The 14,759-nt window shown below is 38.8% G+C and overlaps 1 non-coding gene across 1 annotated transcript; it reads right to left on the reverse strand.

The window, feature by feature from the left end:
- Positions 1 to 1,049: 1,049 nt before the first annotated feature.
- On the reverse strand, positions 1,050 to 1,156 carry LOC121229864 (small nucleolar RNA R71). Its single transcript, XR_005927819.1, has one exon. It is a non-coding gene; the product is annotated as a small nucleolar RNA R71 (small nucleolar RNA).
- Positions 1,157 to 14,759: the final 13,603 nt, after the last annotated feature.

Raw genomic sequence — 14,759 nt, forward strand, 5'->3', positions numbered from 1 at the left:
CCTAAGGGGAATGAAACCTAAGATAGATCTTGTTATTATTATCTGAATTGTATGATAAAAATTTGACTTGTTAAATTCTTGTTTTGATATTCCAGGATATTGATTCAAGTTAAGCTCTCATTCAGAGCAAGAATAGACCCTGTTTAAGAGTAAATTTGTCATAATTAAGCGGAGTTGATTGCACGCCTAGAGATAGGGTGACAAGATTTTATCGGATTAGGGTGAAACCTAATAAGGGAATCCATAGATCGAGTTAATGCAATTCTAGGGTGCTAATTAGAAAGAGATTTCAGTTATTCAACCTAGGGTTAGACGTTATTAGTCTTTAGAGAAATAATAATATAACTTAGGGAATTCTACGGATCAAGTCAAATGAATAAATCGTCTGATTCAGAGTCAAATAACAAGTGAAGTCTAGGTGGATTTTCCTTAGGTATTGTCTTAATCAATCGAATTTTCCCAAAAGTATTTTCTTGAGTTTTCTTTCTGAACATCCTAAGTTTTGATGGTGAGATCGACCGCATAGTTTGCAAAAACTGGAGAGAAATAAGGCGAAGCCTAAGATACATAGAGGACGAACAAGTGGAAGATACTTCAACCACAACCGAAGACATGGCTGAAAACCAAGAAAATTCGCTACCTCCGGCTATTGCTGCTGATCCAATAAATCAAAATCCTACTCCACGTACTATGTATGATTATGCTAAACCTAATTTAACAGGAACTGAGTCAAGTATAGTTAGACCTACTATTATTGCAAATAATTTTGAAGTAAAACCTAACACAATACAAATGATACAACAGTTTTTTCAATTTGATGGTTTGTAGGACGAGGATTCCAACACTTACTTGGCAAATTTCCTAGAATTTTGTGATACCTTTAAAAGTAATGGCATTTCTGATGATGCCATTCGCCTTCGGTTGTTTCCCTTTTCGTTAATAAATAAGGCTAAATAATGGTTGAACTCGTTCCACGAGGGTCAATCACTACTTGGGAACAAATGACCAAAAAGTTTTTATTAAAATGTTTTCCGCCAGCTAAAATAGCCAAATTACGTAATGATATCTCTTCTTTTGTACAGATGGATTTAGAAACACTCTACGATGCATGGGAGAGATACAAGGACCTTTTGAGAAGGTGCCCACACCATGGGTTACCGCTTTGGCTACAGGTTCAAACGTTTCATAATGGCCTAAATCCTTCGACTCGGCAAATGATTGATGCAACTGCTGGAGGAACTATCAATAATAAGACACTTGAGGCGGCTTACGAATTTATTGAGGAGATGTCACTGAATAACTATTAGTGGCAAGTTATGAGAACAAAGCTGACGAAAGCAGCCGGTGTTTTCAACCTCTACCGGTTACTATGCTATCTAACAAAGTAGAACTCTTAAATAACAAGATTGACGGTTTGTGTGGTTCTACTCAGGTACATCCAGTGATGAGGTGCGATTCGAATGGTGGAGGAGCATGCACAGAAAATCAACCCTTCAACCCTAGCATCGAGGAGGAACAAGTACAATATATGGGTAACAATAACTTTAGACCCCAAAATAACCTATATAGTAACACTTATAATGTAGAATGGAAGAACCATCCCAATTTCTCAGGGGGCGGTCAAGGAAAGCAAAGGCCACAACATCCTCCGGGTTTTCACAACCACCTTACTAACAAGAAAAGAAGCCAAACCTTGAAGAGATACTAACCAAATTCATCTCGGTGTTAGAAACTCATTTTCAGAATACTGAGACAGCACTCAAAAATCAACAAGCATCAATTCAGGGCCTCGAAACTTAGATTGGACAGCTCGCTAAGTTAATTTCCGAACGACCACAAGGTAGTTTGCCAAGCAACACTGAATCTAACCCAAGAGAGCAACTCAATGCGATTTCCATTTAAGATGAGGAAGGGTTAGTTGTAAAACCAAGGCCAGAAACGATGGTAAGCAAAGGGAAGAACAATGTAGGCCAAAATGACCCAAAGCCGGTGGATACAGAATATAAACCTCATGTGCCATACCCCAATGCAACAAAGAAAGACTGATTAGACGGACAATTTGGTAAATTCCTTAAACTTTTAAAGAAACTACATATAAACTTACCGTTTATTGAAGTCCTTTCGCAGATGCCAAACGTAGCCAAATTCTTAAAGGAGCTTTTAACAAATAAACAAAAGTTGGATGAGGCGCCGCATGTGGAAATGAATGCAGTTTGCTCAGCCATATTACAAAATAAGCTACCCAAAAAAATTGAAAGATCCAAGGAGTTTTACGATTCCTTGTTTAATTAGTAGTTTAGATCTTCATCATGCATTGGCTGACCTAGGGGCAAGCATTAATGTTATACCTTATAAAATGTTTAAACAGCTAGGTCTTGGGAAACCTAAACAAACTAGGATGAGCATTCGATTGGCTGATAAAACCATTAGATTTCCTAAGGGTATTATTGAAGATGTTCTTGTTAAGATCGATAAATTTATATACCCAGTAGACTTTGTTGTTCTAGACATGGAAGAAGATAGTAACGCACCTTTAATTTTAGGACGACCCTTTTTAGCGACTGCTAGAACCATTATTGATGTTGGCACAGGTGAGCTCACACTTCGTGTGGGAGACGAAACAATCACCCTTCAAGCTTGTAATTCGAGTAACACATCAAAAATTGAAGGTGGTTGTATGAATCATTCTACTAGTATTGATCATGTGGTGAAACCCTCTGTACAGGAAACTGTTACAAAGAACGCATATGAACCATGTTCAAACAACAACAAAAGACCTCTCTATGAAGAACGAAGGCTACAAATCAAGGAGTTACATGAATAGCGGACACAGAAATCGAGAACACCCGATAAACCACAATTAAGACAGGACGAGCTCAATACTTCACAAAATCAACTTAAGGTTGGAGACAAAGTACTACTAGATGCAACAGATCCTCGCGTTACCACTTTTGAACCTAATAAAGAAATTTATCTTACGGTACTCAATATTTTCCCATATGGTACAGTTGAGGTAATTCATTACAAATTCGGTACTTTTAAGGTAAACAATACTCGTCTTAAACCTTATGTTGATAAAGCTGATAGCAGGGATAAGGAGTGTAAACTCCGCACACCACCTTGACCATGCAAAAGTGTGGCAAGTCGAGCTTAGACTATAAATAAGTGCTTCTCGGGAGGCAACCCGAGCATTAATAGTGTTAATTTCTTTAAAATTTAAGTTTTTAACATCTAACATACTAACCGAATCATGGAATGCAGACTTTCTAAAGACCACACGGCCTGGCACACGGGCGTGCATTAGGCCGTGTGAAAACAGGGCAATATTTTTTCCCCAACACAGGATACAATAAGTTGCTATGGCCGTGTGACATGGTCGTGGGCGAAACTGTCAAAACAACACGGGCGTGCAACACGCCTGTGCCTTGAAACCTTAGTTGAAACTGAGAATGTAACACGGGCATGTGACACGCCCATGCCCTCCACCTGTGGTCGACATTGTCAAAACTAACACGGGCGTGGACCTATGTACACGAGCGTGGGAAAAGCGAATGAAGCAAGACTCGGCCGTGTGACATGGCCGTGTGCACCCACATGCCCAAGCACACGAGCGTGGGCCGAATTTCAGATGCGCCCAAATTCAAAATTCATGAAACACACAGATAAAAAAATTAGGGCACACAGGCGAGTCCCACGGCCGTGTGTCCCAAAATCTATATAAACCCCTCACTATTCATCATCTCCTTCCCCAAAAATCCCTAACCCTAGCTGCTGTAACTCCACACCCCTTACCCCCAAGCCCGTGCGCTGCCTACAACACCAGTTCTGATGCCCCAAGTTCATTCTTTTTGCGTTTGTTTACTCTTTTCTCTCTATTTTCTTCAAATATGTTGTTTATTTCATGATTCCCTTGCTATATTAAACTATTTTTGAATATTCATAGTTAGAATAGTAAAATACTAGTGCTTGTTTAATAAAATTTTTTGTCATTTCAGTTACTCCATTATGCTATACTCTTCCATTTTTCCTTGTTTCCATGAAATTTATGCCCATTCACATGCATTCATTCATTATTTCCATAATCTTCTAACTTGATATATTTAGTGGTTTTAGTTTTTATCATCTCGTACGTAATCTCATAAAATATTCATATTTAGCCTTGATTTTCCATACTACTCTTGGGGCATATTGATTGAACTTCAATTTTTCAATGCAGGTACAATGTCATCCTCACGTGGTAAGAAGACCGCTGCTCCCGCCTCGAAGAAGAGGAAAGGAGCAGCATCATCCTCGGGTCCTATCACGGAGATTAGGCACCCATTCCTCCATGTTCCATTAGGACCCCAGGAGGAATTATATCAGATATTACGGGCCTGACCCCTAGGTGTGGGTCACTGCCTTGACTGGGTCGCACTCGATCAGATTCAATTGGCTGATGCGGTCTGAGCCCTCCTAACGACTAACCCGTGGAGGCTCTTTTTCGAGATCGTCGAGTTGACGTATCTCGAGTTTACATTGGAACTCTACTCGACGTTCTATCTTCAGACCGTCATGACCAACTTCGACGATCCTGGAACAGTCCCGTTCTGCCTCGGTGGTCTGGTACGCCAGTTGAGCGTGCCCGAGTTTGGGATTGCACTAGGGCTGTACGCGGAAGAGATTATGAATGACAATGACCTCAACACCCTCTACCGCCACATCCACTACTCCCCCTCGAAATGTTGGAAGGACACCGTCCCTGCCTCTTCCACCTATGATCCTAGCCGCTCCAAGGCATCGGCTCTCCCTCCTTCCTTGAGGTATCTACATGCCATCTTGGTTCACACGTTAACAGAGAGACGTCGTCACCACCCATGACGCCTATTTCTTATGGAGTATGGCGAACGAGCACGTCATCGACCTCGTCTACTTTATTGCCTTCGCCATTGCCACCAGACGGAGTGGCACAAGAGAGGGGTCATCTCTATCGGGCCCTATGTGACTCGATTGACTCAAAACTTGGGTCTCTTCAATATAGCAACCCAATCATCCTCCCTCACTCTCATCGGCCAGATGTCCCCACAGGGCATCTCGAGCATGCTAAATATGAGGATGATCGAGAAACGACATGGCACATACCCTGCTTAGTACCGCCACGCCCAGTCCACTGAGGTTTAGGACCTAGAGGACATTCTTGATGATATCCCTCTATGTCACGAGGATCCACTGACCCAGCCACCACCCCCTCTCGTCCAGTTCATACGGTGGCTTCACACGCTGACATCTTTGAGCGCCTTACTCGATTTGAGCAACAGTGTTTTCAGCAATTCGATAACATTGATGCTACTCTACAGCAGATTTGTTAGCTCTTCCACATTTCATTGCCACCCTCACCTCGCGAACCATATAGCGATGAAGATGTTTAGAAACTTTTATTTATTATTTTATGTTTTTACTTTTATTCTATTTTAATACTACTTTTTATTTTTCTTTAAGCTTATTTTTATTAGGTTTTATAATTATTATTTTACAATTTTAAATTTCGGCTATTTTTTTACGAGTAATTATGCTTCCTTATATTTCCTAAAAGTTCCTGATTCTATCACAGTTATAAAGAGCTCCAAAGCTCATCATCGTATAGGAATAAAAGCCTCACCAGGAAAGGTTCTCCACGACTGCCATGTCCTACTCGACCACGACCATAGCTACCACCAGATATAATATTCTTTTGGCACAAGACTTATGGACTAATGAATGTCTAGCACCACCGGAGTATCCTCCTCCACTCTCATGCCGATTATTCTCCAAAACTCCAGTTCAAGGAATTCATTCATCATTCAGGAAGTTTCACTTCTCTCCCTATCTTATGATTATCAATCTATCTTTTTCAATATATCTATCTTTGTACATTGAGGGCAATGTACATCTTAAGTATGGGGGGTCTTTTATATCATGATTAGAAATCCTTGAATTGTGTCTTATTCTCACGTGAATCATTCGTATCACTATTAGAACGAATTTTAAGTAATTTATGATTTTTATTGATATGTCTTGAATTAAAACATGGGCATTTATGCATTAAGTGTTTAAACTTTAAGACATTAGGGAATAAAGCGTGATAAGTTGATTTTTGAAGAATTAAAAACTTTTAGGTTGTTTTTCTCAAGTTTAGGTATTATTTTGAGTTGCAATTCACAGGTTTAAACATCAAAAAGCCATAATTTTTGTGAGATTTTGAGCTTTTAGAGCATCTATTATTTCTTTCATGCTCACTTTTATTGTTACTTTGAGTGCGTCAGTATTGAATTGTTATTCTAGAACTTGCTTGATTATGCATGTCAAGACCACACCATTTGATTTGATATGTCAAGATGATAAAAGCCTACCTTCATAATTAACCCATAGTGAACCCCTTTGAGCCTAACAAACCATTAATTGATTTACCCTCAATATTAACCCATAACCTATTATTGTTGAAATCCCCTAATTTGATCCCTATTTTTGTCGAGATTTGATTTGAACTAATTGCTTAGCTATGTTTTGTTCTTCTATGTATTTGACTTGTTTCTAAAAAAAACAAAAACAACAATACTTACATACATATTAGTTGTAATTCGCCTTTTTTTTTGAGCTTGAGTGTTAATTCCGAAGCTCCCTTGTATTCAACTGGTGACTAGTCATTTTTCTAGCTAGGTAAATTTTCAATTCAATCTCGATTCTAACCTTTTCTTTCAGCTTGTGACCACACCTTCTAACCAAAGCTACGTTACAACCCTCTAAAGACCTTTTTGATTGAGGTATCATCTCAATATATAGTGGTGGAGATTTGATTTTCAAGCAAGCCTATGGTAATAACTTCTCATATTGACTAATGAGTGCTTTAATTGATGTCCTTGAACACCTTAAGTGATTTGAGTGAATCTTTAGTGAGGATGTTAAACTCTGTGATATTTTGATCAAGGTAATCACTTAGATGAGGGGGGACACCTATGTTTTCATGATAAAATGCTCAACTTAGATTGTCTGGAACTTTGATGTACTTTTAGTTGAATTTTCAATGTATAAATACTTATGGATTATTTTGAGATATTATTGATAGGGATTATAAATTGAGAAGAATTTATTTTGATCGTGAGTTGAGGATTTTTCTTGAGGAAAAGAAAATGCTTAACTGTAGGGGTATTAGATAAGCCGTAATTTATACATATTTTTATCCCATGCTTAGCGCATTTACGGATGATTTCTCCTTAGATTTGGTGAATTTGATGCTTCTAATCTGTTAATTTCATGTTTTATACATAGGTGAGCATAAGAGAGTAAAAAGAGCGAGAAACGGGCCGAAAATGGAGAAAATGAACCCACATGGGAAAACAACACTGCTTAGACTTCCTCACACGAGCATGTCACACGGCCGTGTCAATTTGGCAGGATCGAAGTGTGACTTACACGGGTAGACCACATGCCCGTCACTATTTAACAGCCTTGACCATGGGCTGGAGTAATCTCACACGGGCGTGTCCCTACCGAGCCCAAGTTTAGTCCTATTCGAAAAATTCCAATTTTTAGGGCTCTTAGGCATTCAAAAGCCTATTTCAACACTTGAAGAGGCACTTAGGAAGGGGATGCAAAGTAGGAAGCAAGGAATTACTCAAGGAAAGCTGATTGATCCATCTCAAGAGCCGGATTCATCATCAAGACTAGAGATCTCCCTTCAAGTTCCTTCAGGAGTTTTGGGTTTTGTTATGTTTTTTTATCTTTATGCTTTTGAGATGTTTTCTTTCATAAATATGAACTAAACCCCCTAAATACCTAAGGGAAATGAAACCTAAGACAGATATTGTTATTATTATCTGAATTGTATGATAAAAATTTGACTTGTTCTTAATTATGCGTTCTTAATTCTTGTTTTGATATTCCAAGATATTGATTCAAGTTAAGCTCTTATTCAGAGGAGGAATAGACCCTTTCTGAGAGTAAATTTTTCATAATTAAGCGGATTTGATTGCACGCCTAGAGATAGGGTGACAAGATTTTGCCAGATTAGGGTGAAACCTTATAAAGGAATCCATAGATCGAGTTAATGCAATTCTAGGGTGCTAATTAGAAAGAGATTTCAATTATTCAACCTAAGGTTAGACGTTATTAGTCTCGAGAGAGATAATAATATAACTTAGGGGTTTTTACAGATCAAGTCAAATGAATAAATCGTCTAATTCAGAGTCAAATAACAAGTGAAGTCTAGGTGGATTTTTCCTAAGGTATTGTCTCAATCAATCGAATTTTCCCAATAGTATTTTCCTGAGTTTTCTTTCTGTGCATTCTTACTTACTAATTAGTTTAGATAACCAAACCTCTTAATTTTTAGGCTAGATAATAAAAAGAAAGTAAATACTAGTACTCGTAGTTCCTTTGAGATCAGCAACCTGGTCTTGTTGAGCTATACTACTGTGCGATAGGTACACTTGCCTTAATCGTGATAATATGTTAGTCTCAAGAATGATTCATTTATAAATATTTAAAACCTGTTACGAATATCACGCAATCAAGTTTTTGGCACCGCTGTCGGGGAACTAGGATATTAGGAACACTCGATTTTTATTACTTTAGCCATTTTACTTTATTGCAATTTAAATTTTTATTTTCTTTTCTAATTTTTCATTTATTTTCTCTTGACAGGATTTTCTAGTTTATGACCAGAAGAAACCCTTCAGGACCACTACTTTTTGATGGTGAGATCGACTGCATTTGCAGAAATCGGAGAAAAATAAGGTGAATCCTAAGATACACAAATGAGGTGCAAGAGGACGATACTTCAACCACAACCGGGAAGATGGCTGAAAACCAAGAAAATCCACTACCTCCTGCGATTGCTGCTGATCCAATAAATCAGAATACTGTGACAGCCCAAAATTGACCCTAGTTGGGAAGTAGTTTCGGGACCGCTAAACCGAGTCATAAAAATAATTAGCTGTCATATTTGATGCTTATTATATGTATATATGCATGTGTGAAAATTTCATATTTGAATTTTGTTTAATTGTAGGTGAATTTTAGTAAATAGGACTTATGTGAGAAAATTTTGAAATGTGATAGGTCAAAGCATAAGGATCTATTAGTGCATGAAATAAAAAGGGGGGACTTGCATGTCAATTTCCCCCCCTAATTAGTGCCATGACAAGTATGGTAGACCAAGTGTGATGGGCAAGACATGTCATAGACATGTTGTGTTGGTGCATCATGGGAGGAAACAATAAAATAAAGTTAGTAATAAAGAAATGGAAAAAAAAAAGAAAGAAGGTGTGATTGTTTCTCCCCCTCCCCATTGCCGTGAATGTAAGAAAGAAAACAAAAAAAAGTGTCCATCTTTTTTTCATGTCTCTTGGCCGAATGTTCTAAGGAAGAAAGGAAACAAGTTGTGTTCTTTGGTTCTTCTTGGCCGGATTGAGAGGAGGAAGGAAGGAGTGAAGCAATCGGTCATCTTAGGTCGATATTAAGGTAAGGAAGTTGATACTAGTTCTTGAAATCCTAGTTGATTTGAGTGAGATATCAAGTTATTGTTGGTAACCCATGTTGAAATTGTGATTTTGGAATAAGTAAGGTTTTCGGCTATGGAGATTAATAAGGGTGATGGTTGTGTTTCATGCTAAATCTAGATGAAAAATGGTAGTTGCTTACATCTTGATGATTATGAGTTTCTTTCTTGGTTCTACCTTAGATCCATGAAGTATATTTTTATTTGGTGTTGTTGGAAGTATCGGCCATGGTATATCCATAAGTGTGATTTATGCTTATTGCATGGTAGGTAAGATTTATGTTTTGGATATATGTTTAAATTTGGTTATAATCAAATTTGTGATTCGGCTCTTGCACATATATATATATATGATTGCACATGATGTATTGGTGTGACCTATATATTATCTCAAGGTATATACTTGCACATGATGGTGCTTCGGTTATGGATTAAATGATGGATGCGTATTGAGTTATAATATGTAATGCATTAGTTAGTAAAATGTATGCCATTTATGTGTGGCATTAAGTATATAATCGGCCTCAACATAGACATGCATATTCGGCCATAAGAAGAAGATTGGTGTTGCATGTATTCGGTTAGAGGCAAGCATATTGATGCTTTTGTCTTGGCTTAGAAAATTCGGCCAAGGGGGAAAATTAGCTAAAATGTTGAGTTTGATTCATGATTCCGTACATATGTGACTTTAATGACTAATGTATAAATATGGGCTAAGTGCCTTGTGTTCCTCTTTTCGATGCTCAAATGATTAAATCAATTTATTTGTTTAATTAAGCTCAAGAGCAAAGGGGAACTAAATCCGATAAAGGGAAGGAAAAAGTGGTCGAATAGCCATCGGAATCGTTCGACAACATCCGAGGTAAGTTCTTGAGTAATAGAGCTTAAATTATGATTTGATTAGATCATGTTTTAAGAAAATCAAAATCATTCTCTTTGTGTGTGGCTATTGAGCCGAAATTGCAAGAATGATAAGTGTCTTGTGTTTGAGTTTTGCTAACGAAAATGAAATACGAATGTGCCATGATTTATTGTTAAATGTGCATGGTTATTTGAATGATGTCCGGGCTAAGTCCCGAAGGCTTTGTGCTAAGTGACCATATCCGGACTAAGATCCGAAGGCATTTGTGCGAGTTACTAATTCTGGGCTAAGCCCGAAGGCATTGGTGCGAGTTACTAAATCCGGGTTAAGTCCCGAAAGCATTTGTGCGAGTTACTATAACCGGGCTAAGTCCCGAAGGCATTTGTGCGAGTTACTATAACCGGGCTATGTCCCGAAGGCATTTGAACGAGTAGCTATATCCGGTTAAATTCCGAAGGTACGTGATTTGGGAATGAACGATCTTACTGTAAAAATTTCAGTTAATACGCTTGTAACATCCCAACATTGAGGTATGTTTCGTATGTGCTTTGAATTAGTTGAGCCCTTACAAATAAGTATTCGCTCAGTTGATAAATGAGCTACCGGCCTTTGGCTAAGTTGATCTTTTGTGTATGAACATAAGGGTTGGTAATGTGAAGTAAGTATGATATTGAGAATTTGTGCATATGAAATTATCCGTTTAGTTATATGAATGCTATACTTTTATTGTGCTGGAATCCCTTGCTCAAAACTTACTAAGCATAAATTGCTTACTCCGTTTCTTTGATTCTCTGTTTTATAGATTTTGGTTCTTCAGCTATCGGACTCGGGATTTTAAAGTCGAAGTCGCCCACACTATCAAAGCCCCCCCCTTTTGGTACAATTTTGGTTGAACTTCGAAATGGCATGTATAGGACTACCCTTTTTGTTGTGGGTCATGGACCCTTTGGATTTGTATAATTTTGGATAGCCATGCGAAAATGGCTTATATATATGTTTGAGCATAATGTTATAATCATTTGGTATGGATATGGTTATTGAGAGGTGTGGATATGCTTAACAAGGATTGGCCATGGGAATGGTTAATCACTATCATAATTTGTGCTATTTATGCTAAAAGGGCTAGTTGAATCATGGAAACTATGAAATAGGTAAAGTCTACCTTAAAGGCAGATGCTGACAGCAGCAGTGATGTAGATTTGGAAAATCACTAAAAATAGTAGGAATGGAATTAAATAGTGAATAAATTATGTAAACGAACCTTGATGAATCTATTTTCATAGGAAAGTAACGAAACAATCATATGGACAGTATGTTAAGATATATTCAGGTTCTTGTGAGACAGGGCCAGAACGGTTTCTGGATTCCCTGTTCCGACTTTGGAAATTCATTATAAATTAACCAGAGATAATTAGGAGTCATTCCATATATGTATAGATTCCTTTCTGAGTCTAGTTTCTATAGAAACAAACGGCATCAGTATTGAAGCTCTGTGCAGGGAGATATCTAAGTCGTAATGCGCAAAGGTCAGTGTAGTCGATCCCTGTAACATGGGAGACTTTGACTAATAAACTGTACTAATTGGCCCAACCAAAAATTCTAGAAAAAAATCTGTAGATGGGCATATAAGTCTAGTTTCAGGGAAAAATTACGAAACTGATTTTCGAGTTGTGAAACTCAAGTTATGATTTTTAAGGTCATAGTGACGCAGTTAGCCAACTGCCTGGAAATTTTTAAAATGGACTGCGATAGTAAGCGAATTTAGTCTGTGAACCCCTCATGTCCGACTCCGGCAACGGTCTCGGGTACGGGGTGTTACAATTTCATTGGTATCAGAGCTACGGTTTAGTCGATTCTAGGACTACCGTAATGCGTTGGGTCTAGCTATACATGCCATTTTATGTGATTATTTGATAGTGTGGTGATTTCTGACATTTGCAAATGTGTTTATTTATAGTAATGGATCCCGATCCCGACCGAGCAGTAGCTGATGATCTTGAGAGTGTAGCGCCTGCTCCCGCACAAGGGACAGCGTCGGCGGACTCTCAACCTAATGCTAGTAATCCGAATGATGAAGCTAGACAAGCTTTCTATAGCGTGATGAATGATTGGTTCAACCAATACATTCGAACTAATACGGCTGTTCCACAACCTCCATTCCCGACTAATGCCACCCCCGCACCTACAATACCTCCGGAAACTGACCAAATAAGGTCAAATAAGCCCCCAGTTGACAGAATCCGAAAACATGGGGCTACTGAATTTAAAGCTACAGACAGCGATGATGCCGAGCAAGCTGAATTTTGGTTGGACAACACTATCCGGGTACTCGACGAGCTATCTTGCACACCCGATGAGTGCCTAAAGTGTACTATCTCCTTGCTACGTGATTTTGCCTACTATTGGTGGAGTACTCTGACTTCTGTTGTGCCCCGAGAGCAAGTAACTTGGGAGTTTTTCCAAACTGAGTTTCGGAAAAAGTATATCAGTTAGAGATTTGTTGATCAAAAACGGAAGGAATTTCTTGAGCTTAAGCAAGGTTCTATGTCAGTTACTGATTACGAGCGAAAATTTGTTAGACTTAGTAGATACGCTCGGGAATGTGTTTCGTCCGAGGCTATCATGTGTAAACGCTTCGAGGATGGGCTGAATGAAGATATAAAAATGTTGGTTGGCATTCTTGAAATACGAGAGTTCGTAGTACTTGTCGAGCGAGCTTGTAAAGCCGAAGAGCTTAGAAAAGAAAAACAAAAAGTTGATGTGGGAACTGGAGAGTTTCGTAAAAGATCCTCGGGAAAGTCTCTTCAACAGGCATCGAAGAAAATTCGAGATGATGTGGGCCGGTCTAGAGGCACTTCGGGCCTTTTTAGACGAGATCGTGATCGACCCCCTGTGGGTACACGAGGCACTTCGGTCGCCAGTGTTGGGAATGAACGTCGAGACAGAACGGAATGTCGAAATTGCGGTAAATGGCATTCGGGGAGTTGTAGATTCCATGACCGCTCCTGTTACAAGTGCGGATCAGTTGACCACTTCATTAAAGATTGCCCGAGGTTGTCTAAACAGAATGTAAATCAGAGTGGAAAACTGAGTGCTACCACTGCTCGAGGTAGACCATCTAGAAATACGGGCAATGCTAGTGGTGGTCAGAGAGGATCTAGAGATGCTACGACCAGATCCGAGGCTCGTGCGCCTGCTAGACCTTATGCTATACGTGCCTGCGAGGATGCTTCTTCGCCTGATGTTATTACCGGTACTTTTACTCTCTTTGATACTAATGTAATTGCTTTGATTGACCCCGGTTCTACTCATTCTTACATATGTGAAACCTTAGCATCCAGTAAGACTTTACCTATTGAGTCTACTGAGTTCGTAATTCGGGTGTCAAATCCCTTGGGTCGTTACGTGCTTGTCGACAAAGTGTGTAAGAAATGTCCCCTAGTAATTCGAGGTTCCTGTTTTCCGGCGGACTTGATGCTTTTGCCGTTTGATGAATTTGATGTTATTCTTGGTTTGGATTGGTTGACCGCGCATGATGCGGTTGTGAATTGCAAAAGCAAGACTATTGATTTGAGGTGCGCAAATAACGAGATAATCCGAGTTGAGATAATCCATATATGTATAGATTCCTCTCTGAGTCTAGTTTCTATAGAAACAAACGGCGTCAGTATTGAAGCTCTGTGCAGGGAGATATCTAAGTCATAATGCGCAAAGGTCAGTGTAGTCGATCCCTGTAACATGGGAGACTTTGACTAATAAACTGTACTAATTGGCCCAACCAAAAATTCTAGAAAAAAAATATGTAGATGGGCATATGAGTCTAGTTTCAGGGAAAAATTACGAAACTGATTTTCGAGTTGTGAAACTCAAGTTATGATTTTTAAGGTGACAGTGACGCAGTTAGCCAACTGCCTGGAAATTTTTAAAATGGACTGTGATAGTAAGCGAATTTAGTCTGTGAACCCCTCATGTCCGACTCCGGCAACGGTCTCGGGTACGGGGTGTTACAAATACTGTTCCATGAACTATGTATGATTATGCTAAACCTAATTTAATAGGAACTGAGTCAAGTATAGTTCGACCTGCTATTGCTACAAATAATTTTGAACTGAAACCTAACACAATTCAAATGATACAATAGTTTGTTCAGTTTCATGGTTTGCAGGACGAGGATCCCAACGCTCACTTGGCAAATTTCCTAGAATTTTGCGATACCTTTAAAATTAATGGCGTTTCTGATGACGCCATTCGCCTTGGGTTGTTTCCCTTTTCGTTGAGGAATAAGGCTAAACAATGGTTGAACTCGTTACCACGAGGGTCAATCACTACTTGGGAACAAATGACTTAAAGTTTTTATTAAAATATTTTTTGCCGACTAAAACAACC

Source organism: Gossypium hirsutum, chromosome A05, assembly GCF_007990345.1.
Source record: "Gossypium hirsutum isolate 1008001.06 chromosome A05, Gossypium_hirsutum_v2.1, whole genome shotgun sequence".
NCBI lineage: Eukaryota > Viridiplantae > Streptophyta > Magnoliopsida > Malvales > Malvaceae > Gossypium > Gossypium hirsutum.